This window comes from Excalfactoria chinensis, chromosome 1 (genome assembly GCF_039878825.1).
Source record: "Excalfactoria chinensis isolate bCotChi1 chromosome 1, bCotChi1.hap2, whole genome shotgun sequence".
Taxonomy (NCBI): domain Eukaryota; kingdom Metazoa; phylum Chordata; class Aves; order Galliformes; family Phasianidae; genus Excalfactoria; species Excalfactoria chinensis.
The window spans coordinates 46126053-46140567 of record NC_092825.1 but is presented as its reverse complement, the minus strand read 5'-3'; the positions used below and the strand labels follow the sequence as shown (position 1 = coordinate 46140567).

At 40.0% G+C, this 14515-nt stretch overlaps 1 protein-coding gene across 3 annotated transcripts in view; it reads right to left on the bottom strand.

Moving 5' to 3' along the window:
• ATF7IP (activating transcription factor 7 interacting protein) overlaps positions 1-10418 on the bottom strand; it is a 92549-nt gene extending 82131 nt beyond the window's left edge. Inside the window, exon 1 of one of the 3 annotated variants that reach the window (XM_072332579.1) lies at positions 10265-10418. The gene's annotated coding sequence lies outside the window, so the exon portion shown is untranslated. Of the gene's footprint in view, positions 1-9927; positions 10146-10264 lie in introns of those variants that run through there. The other 2 variants (XM_072332544.1, XM_072332536.1) reach the window with 2 other exon arrangements.
• Positions 10419-14515: the final 4097 nt, after the last annotated feature.

The window sequence follows — 14515 nt, the reverse complement described above, 5'->3', positions numbered from 1 at the left end:
ATCATAGTATCATAGTATCATAGTACCATAGTATCATAGTATCATAGTATCATAGTATCATAGTATCGTGCGAGTTGGAAGGGACCTTAGAGATCATCGAGTCCAACTCCCGGGATTCGAGCCCTCTGTGTAGCAGAGCGGCACTTCTACCCCCTGCTCCACAGGGGGGATTCGAACCCGGGCCCCCTGGTGTTGCAGACGGGAATTCTACCGCTGCGCCACCGGGGCACACATTTTATTCTTGAATAATAACTAATTACTACCTGTAAAATAGTTAATATTTACATAATTATTGCTATTCCAATGTATTTATGCAAGCTTTGAAATTTTAATTTAACATTGGAAAAAATTAACTTGTTGAAAATACAATATCAAATGTAAATCTAGCCACTTGATAACGAGTTTATTTTATAAAATAAATACAATAAGTATAAAATATAAAATAAATATAAAATGTAAATATAAAATATGAAGCAAGATTTTGAAAAACGAGTAGCATGAAGTAAGAGCTCTTCTGGCCTGGTAAGGAAGTGAACCACAATTAAATCACTTGTTAAGCAAGATATATGAGTGTGACCTTTGACCTCTTCAGCCCCACCCCATCTACCTTGTAACTGAGAAACGATAGAGATCTATAAACTAATTCAATGAGATTCAATGAGAGGGGTAAAAGCAACAACATGACAACCACCCTCCTACTGACAAGGGAAAAAAAATAAAAATAAAAAAATCACACTTTTCCAGGATATTTAAAATAGGTTAAAATTCCAAATTTCATTCAGCCAAAATGATAGAATTGCTTCTCAGCAAAGCAGAGCTGGCGCTTACCTCCAAGGTCTGAAGCATGTGATGCCATCAGCTCTGCTCATTTGCATACAATCAAGCTAAACTGCTGCAATGAACACTTTGTCAGCCATTTTGAAACTGCACTGTCTGAGCTGCACTGAAAATGTGATTAAGATGGCTGCGATGTGCACTCAAGACCAGCCATTCAGTGACAACTCAGCAGTGGATAAAGCTTTTACACAGCAGAGCACCTCCCTCTTCACTACACTGCAACAAACTGCACAGGCAGAGGGGGGCCAGATAAAAGGTTTCTTAGGCAGAAAATGGTTAATGCATGGCTGCAACATTACCAGTGGCGTTCTGAGTAGCTGCAAAAAGAAAGCAAAAATAAACAAAGACCCGCTGGATGTTGAAAGATGCAGCCTTGCTAGGTCTGCAATCCAGAATTTGTATCACATACTCCAAATTCTCCCTTACTCCAGGCAGTTCAGAATCCATGTCACACATTAACAGCCATAGACAGAGCCAAATCATGGCTAGACCTGACAAGAATTAGGGATTAATTTCCAAGAGCAGCCTTTTTATTTTTCTCTCTTTTAAAAACAAAGTATCTGTACCTTTTTACAGTAGCGGCTGTTTTGAAACATAGTTAATCAATAAAACAGCTTGAGTTGGGGGGCGGGGAAAAATGAAGGTAGAAATGAGGAAGCTGCTAACAAAACAAAATAAGAACAACCAAACCACAAGTCAGGAACACCGAAGAACTTCAGTAAAGCCCAGAATTCACATACTTAATTCTTACATAATGTACTGCATCACTGTTACAGATTTATTTTTTTTTTTCTTCCAGAACCATCTAGAATCCCTTCAGTAATTCTGTTCATGCTGCTGCTGTTTTGGTTTTTAAGTTTGCTCCTGGAGATCAAGCTGATTTGGGAATTCAGGGGAGGGAGAAGCGCTGAAGTGAGGGAGGGGTTACAGGCAGGGGAGTGTTAGACAAATACACAGCTTTAATGTAAGTAGAATATGACACAACTTCCCCATTAAGATCTGTTCATTAGCACCAATAATAACTGGCGCTGTTTAGTCTGGGGAAAAAGGATGCTGAAAGGAGACCTTATTGCTCCCTTCCAATATCTGAAAGGTGCTTACAGTGAGAGCGGGGCTGGTCTCCTCTCACTGGTGACAGGATGAGGGGAAATGGCCTCAAGTTGCGCCAGGGTAAGTTATATTACAGAAAGGGTTGTTAAGCACCGGGATGGGCTCCCCAGGGAGGTGGTTGTCACCATCCCTGGAGGTGTTTAAAAACCGTCTGGGCGTGGTGCTCAGGGACATGATTTAGTGGAGGGTTGTTAGGGTAGTATTGCTAGGTCATGGATGGACTCTATGATCTTTAGGAATCGCTCAGACTAGAAAAGACCAATGATTCTATGATCTGCTCTCATCCAAGCAATAGTGCATGAGATCTGGAAGGAGCGCTACCATATCTGCATTGCTTCATCATGTAACTCTTCTAGAAAATCCAAACACAGCTATTTTTAAATAACTGCAAGAACAGACAGAGCTATTTTGAAAGAAATTAACACTGAATTATTCCTAACCTTTACAGAAGAAGCAGAACATGCCCTCCATCCATTCTTTTATGAAAACATCTAAGCTTACGTAACTGCACATATCTGTCGCCAGTTGTAGTTGGTTATTTCAGGACTGATTATTCACGCCAGCAGAGATGTTTGGTGTACTCATCAGCACTAGGATTGGAAATTTAAAATGCTTAAACGCATTACTCGCCTAATACAAGAACAAGGCAAAAAGCACCGTTTGCAGAACAAGGGAAAGAACAGTCATACACGTGTAATCAACTACTACATAAATTATTATAGTCCAAAGCATTAAACAAAGCATGCTTGAAGTTCAAATGCCCAAAAGACAAGTCTCTTAGGCAAATATTTGAAGAATAAATAATGATTTCAGTGTATGTGAGATGCTTTAAGATTACCCACTACACTGAAGCTTTTCTTTGTGAAGATCTGTTACTGCACTGAAGTAACTTTGCGACTAATTCAAAAGAAATGTATTTGAATAACCACATATAACTCCATGTTGCCTAAACTTAAGCTTCACATATAAAATACCTCAAGCTTACAGGGATTTACAGTAGCTTGCAACATCCTTAAACTCAAACTTGCTATTTCATCTGTACGTAACCATTCATTTTTATTTCTGTAGTAACAATATTTTAAATGGAAAAGAAATCTGTATTTACCTCACCTACGAAAACACTACATCAAAACTGGAATTCTGATCTGCAGTCCTGGATGTTCAAAGTAAACCTGGAATGTTTCCTTCTGTAACCCAAGAATTGTGCTTGTACAATACCGCATTCTCTAGCATTTGGTCTTAGAGCGCTGCAGATGAAAACTCTGTAAGTTAAATAGGTTTCAATGGGCATAACTACTTGGTTTAAATAAAAATAATAATTAAAAATAAGAGATCACTTCCAGTGACCCAGACAGAATAGAAACAATACCACACTCTGACTGCAGCAGTAAGTCACCCAATCACAAAGCTTCATGAACACAGAGGGGATGACGTGTTAATGCAGACACCTAGTCTCAAAAAAATCCAGCTGAGAGCTAAGAAACCATAGAAGCATGCTCGAACTTTACTTCCAACTGCACAATTGTGTTAATAATTTAATATTAACTAAATATCAACATAAAACCAGATGCTTAATTGAACATGGAATTGGAATTTAAATAACGCACCTGCAAATACTTTGGTCCAAAAACCATTAAAGTGAACCCATAATAATGCTGAACTACTGTATTAGAGTGGCAATGCAGTTTTTTCATTTCTACCTGGGTTAGCATGCATACAGATCCTCCAAAATTCAAAAGCAAATAAATAAAATCAGGCATTTTTAGAAGTATTCAAAATTGAATTTAAACTTGACTAACATCTAGATTTTGCTTACATACAAAACAAAACCTCCCAATAACCTTAACTCTGCCCTCTCGCAGCTGGCTCACGTGGTACCACTTTGGTTTCTAGCCTAAGGAATGCAGAGGAGGCAGAATTTTCAATCTTTTTTTTTTTTTTTTTTTTTTTTTTTTTTTTTTTTTTTTTTTTCCCTTTCTTTCTCCAGGGTTTTAAGTCACTTCACACTGTAGCATCAGTAAAAAGCAACCAAAGCATAAATCTTTTTTTTTTTTTTTTGCTTAAGTTGTACATTTAAAGATCAGTCTATTGTGTATCATCCGCAGTTGTGTGATCAACAGACTCAGTTCTCACCTACTCTCTTCTTTTGAGCAGTATGTTTATTAAAAGTAAGTAAACAAAGCAATTATTGATGAAATCCATGAGCACAAACTATCGTTTGTATGAATTTGAAGTTTCAATAGATCACTTACAAAAAACATCCTTTATTCCTATACTCATGTGGGACATTAGCCTAACTTGAAGAAACAACTCACACATAGCACTGCAAGAACCTGTTAGGTTCAAGTGATCTGGGATAGAAATACATTAGGTAAAAACTGAGCTATGAGGGAGGTGGGGAAATACCCATGATGAGCATCGAACAATGAACACTGTAATCAAGGGAAGTCAAAGTTCTGAGCTCTTCCTACAAGTTCAGGTTAGAGACAATCATGGAAAGATCTATCTGTCACACCAGGAGTCTTATTTAATTTTTTCCTTACTGAATAGTGAGATTGAAAATAATGCACACGACAAAGTGACAAAACCTTACAAATATACAGATTATTTTAACAGCTAGATTAAATACCTGCATTCATATACCATTTAAGTATGTGCATTAAAATTATTTCCAGAAGTTGGATCTAGAAAAATATTTTTTCTGTACGTAAAATCTGTAGATTACACATTCCAAATACACTGCATTGTACCACCTAAGTGTCTTAATGAGGAAACTACTTAAAATTATTTTGCAGACAGCCATCTAATTCAATTATTTCTTCCAAGAACAAACATCAAAATTAGGGTCTTCTAAGAGCTGATAACTCAGAAGTACAGCTCTTACTCATATGCAATATGCACAGCTCAAAATCAAACATCTTAACTCTAGCCACCATGTTCTTTATTTTTCGTTTGTTTTTTGAGTTACTCCTAAATTACAAAGGAACATGAAGGGCATTTATACAAACACGTACACAACGTTCCAAATTGCTCTGGAGTGATGTAATGGAAGCTTAAATACCTGACCCTCAGTTGTTTGTATTTAATACTACATGGTTACTAATACACCTTCAGCTACAACACCAGGGAACCATTACTGAAAAAAAGAGATGTGGAATAGGAAAGACAAATTCGCTGTTGAATACATTGACAATTGTAGAAGTATACACCAGTGGTTCCAGACTAGGTTATGAGCTAGGAACAACAAAACTATACTTCCTGCAGATTTATGAACAGTCTCGTCACCTTTTGTCAGCAACCCCAGGTTATCACTGGGGCTTTACCACACCAGGCAGCCTAAAACTGTACACTAATGTGATGGCCTCATACTGCTCTGACTGACATACCTACAGTCCAGACTGACCAGCTAGCAGTCCCACCAAAACAATGCAGTATTGTGAGGTTCTCCATGTTCCCTCTCCTCACATGGGAGAACAGTCTCTCCAAACCCGTGCTGCCTATTTGCACAGCATTTTCAGGAATTGTCTTTGAGACTCACCACTGTCAGATTTCCTGACAACAAGCAAGTCTTTCACAATTTTTTGAGAACAGATCAACTGATAGACGATGATCACTTAAGATGGAACTACCACAGTAGAAATGCACAGGATTCTGAACTTTGTGAGCCTGTAACACAACCAAAAAACTTTGTCATGCACTGCCCGCTATTTTATACTTAAAATGAAGGTTTTAACATCTTGTTCTCATTAGTGGCATATCACAAGTATCATTTAACAATCTTATTTGACGTTCCTTATGCACTTTGAAAAACTCTGTGGAACATTTATTTTTCACTAACATCCTAGTTTTTAACTGTGTCAAACGTGACCTCAAATGAAAACAACAACAGCCAAATGAAACAAAATAATCAGAAATTAAAACAACATTAACTACCGCCAGAATATGCAACTGTAGTAAAAACAAAACTAGATTTATATTTCTGAATCACAATGTCATTGTTTGTACCTGGAAAATAAAAAGAATACTTTGGTCTAGTTCTATCCATACCAATCTAAAAGAAATTCATGTATTTTGAAGATACAGTTTCTGTATCAGGACTTTATTATCTCTGAAATTGATCACACTCAGTTTTAGATTCTGATCTGTAGAACAAAATGAGCTTAAATAGTTAGATGCCTCCAAAGACTGAAACATCCCCCACAAAGTCAAGGATTTCTGAACTCCTGTTGCTACAGAAATGGAGAGGGGAAAAAAAACCAAAAACAGTGAAACACAAACGAGTAAGGAAAGCAAAACACCTACATACATTGTTATCACAACATGAAAACTCTCTAAATGAAAACGAAGACTTTTTGGAGTTACAGAACATTTTACCATTGAAAAGGTACACAAAACTCTAAGCTTGGCTAAAATTGTCACAACAGAAAAACCCAAAACTAAACCACTACAGTTACCTCCTTTGGGATCAGCCACCAGGCTGTAACAACCAAAACAAGACAGAACTGCAGGAATTGAAAATACAAGATATAATGCAGTTCTCTTCTAAACTTTACTTAGAGATAAGACACCCCAGAACTGTCCAGTTTGACACAAACTAGCTGCACACAGAGATACGTTTTCTTCTAAAGCTATCTCTGTGTGTCTTAACGAGCTGTCAGAAAAATAAATAAATCAGGATTTAAAAAAAAAAAAAAAACCAACAAGGAAAACCATCCCACATGACAGCCACCATTCTATCTGAAAACCAAATCAAGAGTGAGGTAAGTCAATGCAGCTTCAAATGCTGCTCTTTCAGGGAAAACAAGACAGCATTTTTTTCCCCATATATCACAGGACACAGCAAGATAAGGATAAAGAAAACTCCTGACTTACAAGAAAACACAGTGAAAGTGCCATTTGTGTTGACCAGTTTTTAACTGCTACATACATGTGTCTCTCACAGTGATTTGACATACAGAAGTCAACAGCACAGCCACAGTTGTAACTGAGAAACACGATTTATAAAGCAAAATGTTATATACAAATATATTGGAAAAACAAAAGTAAAAATCACAAACCTTCATCATTTTATGATTTGCAACTCATTGTCCTTATCTAATGTTTCTTACAAAAACCGTAACTTACATCTGTATCACTAAAGTTCCCAAATACGTTCACAATACAGACATGTAACACTGCAGACAAATACTAAGCAGAGATCGAATGACAAAAATGCATTCCCACAAACTACCAAAGAACAACACATTAATCAAGTGTATTTTAGCTTTATTGCCTACATTCCATAAATAACTGAGATTTCTGGCAGAGTTAAAATTCCTGTCAGTAAGCACAGGTATGCCTAATTAATATTTTTACTATTAAAAAGCCATCTAGATTTAGGAAAATTTATGTTGTCTTATTTTGGAAGGAAAATATAACATCTGGTTTAGTCATCTACTTTTCAGCCTAAACAGACCTTCTACATTATGGAAAAAAACACATCTCCCAAAAATCAGTCGAGCACATTTGATTTTTATTCTAGTTATTAATAAGAAATTAATTATTAAAACAAGGCTTTAAAAGTTGTATATTGTTTTTAACTGTTAGCTTCATGTCCTGCAAAAAGAACATTTTATTTTTATTTCTATGTTGTTCAGGCTTTTGGCTAGCAAGATCACCTTCCCCAATCGAGGGGTAAAGCATTTGCCTGTATGAGACCATGCTGCCAGTCCTTGCATCCCAAATTCTGGAAGCAAAATCAGAAGACCTTCTATAGGAAAAAAAAAAAAAAACAACCCACAAAACATCATACAACAACTGATGCTGAGGTTCTGCATGTGTGAAACGGGGATACCAATGCAAACTAAAGCAGGAGGAGTCAGCGAACACAGAACATGGAACATATGCATGTCTACTGGGATTAGGATCTTACTGAACAGATTTTGTAACGGATGGGAAATGAGATTTAAGAGGTCCCCTAAAACAGCATCAGAATGACTGTTTTAATTGGTCTATGTAACATTGTACCCTACTATGAATCAATTCTGTTAAGTATGATCAGTTTCAAGTCCATACAACAGCCAAGATAATCTTGTCAAATAAATTCATGCAGCAAAACACAGAACTGTGCCACATTATCACGAGAACATCAGTTCAGCACTGCTACACTTGGTGGCAAGGTTGCAACTGATAAGAAAGCTTTAACTCTGAGAATGCAGTAAGACTACTAAGCTACAAATAGAATAATGAGAACATGAAGATCAGGATTCTTTGAAAAGAACATATGAGTAGTTAATTATTAACAGTATCAAAAGGATTCTCTATATTTATTCAGTTATTAATTACAAAAATCTATTGCTATCTAGAATGAAAAAAAAAAAAACCAACATACCAACATTCTTTTCTGCATTATATGTACATAAGAACTTGATTTGGTATTCATCAAGTACATAAAATAGTAATAAAACCACCAAATATGAGGAATAAGTAGCAGACTTAATTGCCATTATTCATGAATTGTATAAGTCCCACATAAGCATTAGGAAATTCATTTTATGCTACTTCAGGCAACCACTACTAGTCCCAATTCAGTGGTCTGAAAAGTGAGAAACTACCTACCCATGACCACATAGCAAACAGTAGCATCCTCTGTGCATTTCCCCCTAATTCACCTAAAGAATTCTTAATGTTCATAGCAATACTCTCCTTCATAACTTCTCCTGTCACTGCAGGAAGCAGTAACTAATCAGAAGATCATACATGTTTTTTACATTCATGTAAACTCACCTGTGTAGAAAGTTCATATATGAATTTTTCAATTTCAGACTTAATTAGACACTAAGCACGCTTTCCATATTTTTAAGAGCTCACACAAAATTAGTAATGGTAATAAGTGTAACTAGGAAAGAAAAAAGTATACTAGATGATGTCCTAAAATATATTCAAACTTGCAAGTGAAAGGCAAACAGTGTGCTTGTACAGTATTCTGATCTTACAGATACAAATCGCAATGATTTTTTTGGTAATGATCTTAGATACTTGCTGGTCTGGCATATTCACCAAACAAGAGTGTGCTATGAAGCTCTGCTATGCAGAAACCTCGTTCAGTAAGACAACCAGACGTACAAAGCGTTATTTGTCTGTGATTGCGCAAGGGCTGCCATTTTAATCTCAATGCTTATTGCCAAAAACATCTGAGCTGGGCAGTGCCCATCTCTTCCCTAACAATTCCACCTAATTTTTCCATCCAAAAACCCTACTCGTGATAATGGTCACACTATCATTACAACATCTTGAGTTATTACAACATCACTGTTCAGTAACAGAACATTGTCATGCAGACATTTCCACTAATAGCTGTCAAAAGTTTAAGAGATCGAGAATGCTACACCTTTGACAGGCCGCCACGTCACATAAAAATTAGAACATAGTGCTCAACTATCAATTTGATTTCAAAGTTTTTGTTTCTAAAGAACATTACAAGTACGCACGCGCCTTCTCTCCAAGAATATCCTACTGATGCATCTCTTGTTACGTTTGATGCATGCCTCTGTGTTAGCCTCACATGCCAACAGGCTATTAAGGCACAACCAGGCCTTTCCGCCTAGCACATAAGTCCACAAGCTTCAGGAACTTCCCTCTGCAGTCCCACCAGCATGCTGTTGCACACAAATAACCACCATTTTCCTCCTTGCTGTCCCCATAGGCCCGCAGCACAGCACTGAGGCCTAGCACTCGCCACACTTCAGAGGCAACCCCCGAGCAGCAGCCAGCACCGCACAGGCAGTTCATCCCAGCCCCGCACAGCACCCAGCGTTGCGCTCGAGGCGCAGGGTGCCGCCGTCCCGCCCCTACAGCCGCGTGGCGCCGGTGCGCCACAGCGCCCACACCTCACCTCAGCCTTCGACGGTCACACAAACACCCGCCTGGCGCTGCAGGGCACCCTGCGCCTCCAGGACCCCGCACGGCGCCTACGTGCCCCCTGCGCCACAGCACACCTACCTGTGAGCCGCAGCTGCCGCCGTAGGGGGTCCTCTACGCGTGAGGGAGGAAGGCACGCACGTCCCCGCGCCACGCTCCCCACCTGCTGCCACCTCTGGGCGAAAACGGCAACGCGCATGCGCGCCGCCGCCTGCACTGGAGCCGAGTCACGTGCTCCCATGCAGCGTGTGCGTAGCTGCGCTACTGTGTGTGTGCGCGCGCTGCGCGTGTGCAAAGCTGCAGCCCCGGAGCATGCGCACTGCCGCCGCCGCCGCGCAGGGCAGCGTTCCACACAGAACGCTGGAGTTGCCCGGCAGCCGCGGAATCCCGACCGCCGCTGTCCGGAGCGGCGCCGTACCTGACTCGCTGTGCCCGCGCAGCTCTTGCCTCAGCGCCCGGCAGCCGCCGCCGCTCCCGCCTCTCCGCGCTGCCGCCGTAGATTCAAAATCGGAACCCGCTCCCGGCACCCGGCACCGCCTCCTCCCCTCGCACGCGCCGGGCCGTTATGCAAATCGCTCCCGTGTCCCCTCCCCTCTCTCGGTTGGCCCCGCCCCTTCCGCGGCCGGTAGTGGGGCTGCCCCGGACCCGGCCAATCCCGGGGCCGGTTTTCCTCGCGGCATGCAAATGAGCCTCCGATATATTTAAATGAGCGCGTGGCTCCGCCCCCCGGGTAGTGGCAGGCGGTTATTCGCGGTCGCGCTCTGGAACGCGGGGCGCCCTGCGACCGTTGCCGCCAGAGGGCGGTGTGGCGAAGCGGAGGGCAACGGGCTCAGCGCTCCCCTTTCCTCCTTTCCCCTTCTCCTTCCGCCCTCTCCCTCCTTCGTCCTTCTCTTGGCTTCCTGCCCCGACAGCCGTGGGCTGTACAGTGCTGGAGGCTCTCTGGCACCTCAGAAGTCTTCCCAGAAGCTTGCTGGGCAACTCTGAAAATACCCTGCGTTATCAGCTCTGTGTGCTTGGTCACCGTGTGTTCCATACTGCCATACTGCTCTTCTTCCATTCCTGGGTTGTGAACAGAGCAACTTGAAGCTTTCTCTATGACAGGCAGCACCTGAACAAACAATAGAGGCTTTTTTTTTTTTTTTTTTTTTTTTTTTTTTGTTTGTGTGTGTGTGTAACTAACTTTGCATTGCCAGTGTGCCAAGAAACCAAACAGTGCCGTTGGCTGTGCTTTAGAGTAGATCTAAGGCACACAGAACATCTGAGGTGATGAGGTGATGTGTGGGTCAAAGGTGTAAGTGGCCGTTTCCCACCTGCCCTCCCTTGCTAGCCGAGGGCTGTGGACAGGAGGGAAGGAAGGCTTGGAACATGCTTTTACCTGAGCCGTGACTTGGCACATTTTGTGCTGTAGCTAAAGGCAGAAATGACTGTTGTCTATAGCTCATCTATCTCCCAAGGCACGCTTCAGTTCTGGCAGAAAAAATGGTGGCTATATCCTCAGATAGGTACAAGGATGTAATAAAACATTCAGTGTTTCCCTAAGAAATGCTTACAGATTGCCTGTGCTAATATAGCGTGGAGGCTCAAGTATTAGTCACCCACTAACTGCAATGGAGTGTTCCATTTCCTCTTTGTTAACGCCTTAACACTGTCATTGTTCCTACTGAACATATGAAACAGACACTGAAAAATGGTATCCTGACATATCTGCCTCAAGAGTATGCTAAATATGGTTGCCTGAAAAGTGGATTCATTACCCAGTGTGCAATGAGCAAATTCCCGCACACTCAGGAGAGATGCTGCTTTTTATTTCGGCCCAGCTGCCAGTGGAAGATTCCAAAAACCAAGCACAATAACGCAAGATTCTCAAACATATTTTTGCATTAAATTCTCAAATATTCTGCCTATCCAATACAGAAGAAACATCTACTATCTACATATTCACAAGGCTAAGGAGTCATGACAGTCTGTCCCTTTTTGGCTTTCCTGGCCTTCAGTGCATTGCTTGGGGGGTCTTATGCAACCTTTGGCAGTTGTTCAGGAGTGGTCCCCTTACTCTCTTTACCCTCATATGGTCACCAAAGAACAAGCTCAACAGTTCTTCCATTGCCTGTTTTCCAAGGGGAACAACTGTTCTTGTTTAATCATATAACATCAAAGGCTGACATGTTCTTCTTTAGTATAGGCAGTACTTGAACAAAGAGTTCTGTGTTCACATTGATTTAACACAGACAATGCCCACTCCTTTCCAAGGGCAGATTAATGTTTCCATTACATGTATCTCCCCCCTTGGAAAGTTTCAAAATATCTACCTAAAATCAATTTGGAGTGAGTTTTTGTCAGTCACATACAAAACAACATGACTAATCAGGCTCTGTGTTCCTGTAAGTCATGAGACAGTACTTAGAACACAGCCATTACCCAAGTTCTGTTAGATGCATTTGACAGATTGAGTGGTAGTTTTTTAAGATGCTGTCATTTCCCACGGTTTGCCTGACCTCCCTGCTAAGTGCTTGAATTTACCTTACCAAGATGGAAGAACAAAATGTATGTATGTGCCCATAAACTTCTGTAAACGCATCTGCAATAGTGCGTAAAGCAGGTGCCCTAGACTAGGAGCTTGAACCAGTAAAGTGTGTACATTTTACTCTGCTACTGGTACAGCAACTTCTAAAACGAGGTGGCAGACATCTGAAACAGTAAACACTTGCAACTAGTTTTATGGAGATGTAGTGGAAAACTGGAATGCCTTGTCTTGAAAAAAGAACTGGATTTTTCTTGAGTCTTATGTGCTTTTGCATACAGTCAGAGAGCCTTTTTTTTTTTTTTTTTTTTTTTTTTCCAGAAAGAAAAGGCTAGAAGGAGCCAGAAGTAGGCAGTTACTAGCCATGCATTTTGTTTAACTTGAATTTTTTCTGCTGCTGAGCACTTTATCAGTGACCATGCATATATATCCTCCAGGACTCAAACAGAAGTGAAAGCTTTGGAAAGAAGGAATGAAGGCTAAAAGAGACACATTTTCAGAAGACTTAGTATTATTATAGTAATGTCCCCAAATTCTAGTCCAGTTTGGAAACCCTTAGAACAACAGGGTGTTTCAGTGACTACAATGCATTCCTTTAACCTGGAGGTAGAATGAGGGAGGAGGTCTAGTCACCCTAAAGAATGTACTGTTCATTAAGTATACAGTTAGATATGAATTTGCTACTATTAGTTTTATTTATTTATTTCTCACAGACAAATAGGAAATGTAGAAATGTACCGAGAAATGAACAATTAGAAAAATCTTTCTTGAATCTCAGAGGAAAAGATAGTACTGAAAATCTGAGTGCCTTAAAATATTTTATTTATCAGGCATCATATGTGTCTCCATGCATTGATAGATGTAGTTTAATGAGCAACTGAGGGGAGCAGTTGACTAGTAAGAAAAGAGTGCTGCTGACTGTGATTATCCCCAGTGTCTAGACTGCTGACAAGCTGTGTTTAGAATTCTTATAACATTCTGCTGTTCTTTCAAATTCTGAAGAGTTTATACTTTGTTCATGAGAACAGAAACATAAATCTCAAGGAAGATTGGAGAGACAGTTCAGTAATGAAATACAGAAACATAAAAGATGGAGTTGCAATTTCACGGCTAAGCACATGGGAAATTTTCTATGTGACCTATTAGAGCAATGGCTGCTTCTTAAGAATTAGTCCTCAGCATTACAGATACTTAGAAGATGTTTTTAAAAAGTCATTTGTTAGTAAATTAAACATTTACTTGAAAAGTAACAGGAAACAAATGCATTCAACATTTTATACAGAACTGTCTACAAGTGTGTCTAGTATGTATTCTATTTTACAAAGACAGAATGTGATCTTTTCATAAAAGCTTAATGCTAATGACATCAGTAGAATATCGTGTGTTTGCTCCATAACAGTTACAAATGACAAACTATAGAAAAGTAAACAAAATTAGTTAAGTTTCTTCTCTGAACTGCTTATTGTTGATTACCAATGACAATGTGTGCCCCGGTAGCGCAGTGGTAGAATTGCTGCTTGCAACACCGGTGGCCCGGGGTTTAAATCCCCCCTGTGGCGCAGGGGGTAGAAGTGCCGCTTTGCTACACAGAGGGCTCGAAACCCGGGAGTTGGACTCGATGATCTCTAAGGTCCCTTTCAACTCGCACGATACTGTGATACTGTGATACTGTAATGACGATAGTTTAACAGAAAGTCAGCACCAAAATTAGTTTTAAAGGGAAATACTTATTTCCACTATTCTTTTAGTTTGGGAAATTGTAGTTTAGTTTATTACTGCTTCAAAATAGTTCTACAGAAATGGAAAAGAATACAAAAGAATACAAAAGAGTACTGATCATTTGTTTTAATTTCAGTGTTCTTTTTTTCTTCCTCTCTTCCAAGCAGCATTCTCTAGCTTACAACAACCAAAAACCAAACCAACCAAACAAAAGACATAAACAAACAGAAGTCCTTCAAAGTTGTATTAATGTAGCCATTATCGTAAGGAAGTACTCTGCTATGACATTTTACATAGTGGTATAGGCACAGTGCGTTCACAAATGTGAAGAGCAATGACGTTATTTAAGTCATCAGATCAGCAATTTTCCCAGAAAGGGAAAGTCCAGATTTCTGTCAACTGCTCTCACTGAAGGCAGACTAATCATAA